Below are 3,373 nucleotides of genomic sequence, written 5' to 3'. Positions count from 1 at the left end.
CAGGCCAGTTTTTGTGTAGCATACCCTATATTCTAGATTTGCCTGATTGTTCCCTCCTGTTATTCTTTGCTCTATATTGTGTATTTCCTGTAAACTAGGAAACTGGTCGATTTCATTTCTAGAGTTGGATATAAGGGCATATTTTATTTGTTAATATTAGAAGATTTTCCTCCTTTCTCTTCATGAGGAAATTTAAGTAAGATCAAAAATGGCATATGGGCCCAGCCAGAGTGGCTCAGTTAGTTGAGCATCATCATCTTGTGCACCTGAAGGTCTCAGGTTTGATTCCTGGTCATGGCCCCTGGGTTGTGGGTTCGATCCCTAATTGGCATGTAAGGAAAGCAACAGAATCTCTCTCTCTCTCTCTCTCTCTCTCTCTCTCCAAATCAATCAATAAAAAGATTTTTAAATGGTAAATAGTGGGTCAACAGAAACATAGTTTATTAATAAATTTACTTATTAATAAAAGTTAAACTCAAGTTATCCCTTCAGTTTTTTTAGATATATTATTAAAACAAGTGTGACCTCCATTATCCCACTAAAAGTTTATTTCACTGCAATTTAGAGGCATATTGACACTCTTCACTCTTTCATGCTATGTTTGTGAACCAGCTACCAATTCAGAGGAATCACTATAATGTTAATAAACTCAATGCCAATTTTACATTCTTTTTTTTTTAAGCGGCTTTATTAATTTCACATCATGAAAAGAAGATTTTTTTCCAAAAACTGAGTGAAATTGCCTTGCTGGACAGAGAGTTTTACACTAAGACAAAACATTATTCAATTAGAAACTAGTAAGAGGAAACATTAAAAGGTTTACAGAAAATTAAATCACAAAACTACTAGCTTTTGGAGCAGAGGCCGAATTATTAGCTTCAGTGGAAACCTTAGGATTCAAGGCATAAAGCAAAAGTCATAATGATTATCAGGTTCAGGAGTTTGGAAGCATATAACATGCCTCATTTGCTGCTCCTTACTCTTTCTCCTGATTTCCATCTGCTGCTTTGCGATCTTTTCTACATTATCTCCCACTGCACTGTGATCAACACGCTTGTTAGATATGGCCCCTAGAAAACTAGGGACCAATGGCTTAACCCACCCCAGCCTGACATTTCCTCCAGGCTTCTGGGCTTCGCCTCCTCCCAAAGTTCGGGTCCTCCTCATTCTGCACAGGGGCCTGGTCCCCTCCTCCGTTTTCCTGTCAGGCGTTTTCCATGTTGAGATTTTTTACTGCTCGTTCCTCTTTGGACTCCATTGCTCCTGCTCCACCTTTGCCTCTGGGGGCTTCCTGGATGGGCTGTGCACCCTCAGGGCCACTGGGAGCTGCAACCGAGAAGGGTGCGAGCCTCCACAGGGTATCACCAATTTTACTTTCAAGTTGAAAAGAATCTATATATATTAAAGCCTAATATGCAAAGTGCCCCCTCAGGAGTTCGACCCACTGGGAGTTTGATGCCTCACTATGACATGTGCTGACCACCAGGGGGCGGCGTGGAACAAAGGGAGGGCCCGGCTGGCAGCTGGCAGCCACTAAGGACCCTACCCATGCACGAGTTTTGTGCACTGGGCCTCTAGTATTCCTATAACACTTCTACCTTTTATAAAAGAGATTTTTCTTTTGTTTATAGTTTATTTGAAATGATAATTCTGCTTTCTTGTTACTTTTTTACTCTGAAGAGGTTTAGAACTGGTCTCCCCAAGATGTCCTCTCTGGCATGTGAATTATTTTTAGCTGAATGCATCAAGACCCTGCAGGTTCACAAGATACTTTTACCTCTCCCTCAAAGAATTTTAATTAGGGGCCATAAAGACAGTTATCACTAGAAATAACATTTTGGGACTTATCTGTAGGGCAGGGCAAACTTCTAATTACTGAACATCTGTTCTTCTTCTCATCTTGTGACTAACCTTCCTCCCTTGTGAAGCCCTAAGGTGATGCTTAGCTCGAAATGTCATTTATACATCATTTTAACTTTCTGTCTTTGAATCACTCATGTGTGTGGGGTGTCTGACTCTCAGTATGTGGGATTCCCATACATATTTACGTAATTAAATTTGGTCATTTTCTCTTGTTAGTCTGTCTCATGTCTATTTGAGTTATAGACCAGCTGAAAGAACCCAGCAGGGCAGAGAAAAGTTTGTTTCTTCCATGCAACCTCTTAAGCCTCAGAACAACTAGAAAAGGAACAACAATTCATGTGAACTGAAATCATTAGACTCTAAGTGACTGGTCAATCATTTGCTAAGTCAGATCTTTTCCACATGGTCCCTCCATTACTGCTAAAAATAATTTACTCTTGAAATTAATTGGATTTTATAAAAAGTACCTTACTGCCCCCTGTTTCAGAACTAGAAACAGAAATTATAGCATTCACAAGGCAACTTAGTAAATGATTTGAATGTTACTTTGTACATATTTGGAATTTGCTTTCCATTAACACATTGAAGTCTTGCATAAAGCTAAAATGCAAACACATTCTTCATTTAAAAATAAGCAATCTTAGCCCTAGCCAGTTTTGCTCAGTGGATAGAGTCTTGGCCTGCGGACTGAAGGGTCCTGGGTTCAATTCCAGTCAAGGGCACTTGCCCAGGTTGTGGGCTTGATCCCCAAGAGGGGGTGTGCAGGAGGAAGCCAATCAATGATTCTCATCATTGATGTTTCTCTCTCTCTCTCCCTCTCTCTTCCTCTCTGAAATCAATAAAAATATATTTTTAAAAGAGCAATCTTATTTAAAATTAGTAAAAAGTGATCCCATTGAGGTTGTTCAGTCTAAAAGGCATAGCTATCAGCATCAAGCACAAAGTCGAATACCAGCGTGGGGCTTGGAGAAGCCGCCCCAAGGTGGTTCCTGCCTCCCCTGCTCCCAGACAATGGCGGCAGACCTCCCTCACCCTGACTCGGACAGGCACTTACTCACCAGTCCTCCTCTGGTTCAGTCGGTGTAGTGGGCAGCGTTGAGATACGGGGAATTTGTGAGCTGGTTGGAAAGCACTGTCCAAAAGCAGAAGTAAATTGGATGATGTTTCCTTTCTGAGCTCCTGCCCCCCTGTCATTGTCTCCCATACCATAGGCCCCAGAGCCACACCTCAGAGAACACTCCAGCAGTCCTTTTCCTCCCTAAGCAGTGTCTACAGCCTTGACCACAAGTCCTGCCTCACAAATATCATCACTGCCCTCTGGCTGCCACACTGGAAGGACAGTGGTAGGTGCACAGGGTTGGATAGTGTCCCCCAAAAGTCATGTCCAATCAGAACCTATAAGAATGTGGTCTTTTGGGGACCTTTGTAGATGTAATCAAGTTAAGATGAGGTCACACCTAATACTGGCCACACCTAATCCAGTATTACGAGTGTCCTCATAAGAAGAGGG

At 41.8% G+C, this 3,373-nt stretch overlaps 1 pseudogene across 1 annotated transcript; it reads right to left on the bottom strand.

Annotated features, from left to right (window-relative positions):
• Positions 1-897: 897 nt before the first annotated feature.
• LOC308244629 (protein BEX4-like) lies at positions 898-1,258 on the bottom strand (annotated as a pseudogene). The gene has a single exon. The product of its transcript is annotated as a protein BEX4-like (transcript).
• Between the last annotated feature and the right edge of the window lie 2,115 nt (positions 1,259-3,373).

Source organism: Plecotus auritus (assembly GCF_963455305.1).
Source record: "Plecotus auritus genome assembly, chromosome: 3".
In the NCBI taxonomy this organism is placed as follows: Eukaryota; Metazoa; Chordata; class Mammalia; order Chiroptera; family Vespertilionidae; genus Plecotus; species Plecotus auritus.
Note: the sequence above shows the minus strand (reverse complement) of the source record. Positions and strands in the feature narration are given on the sequence as shown.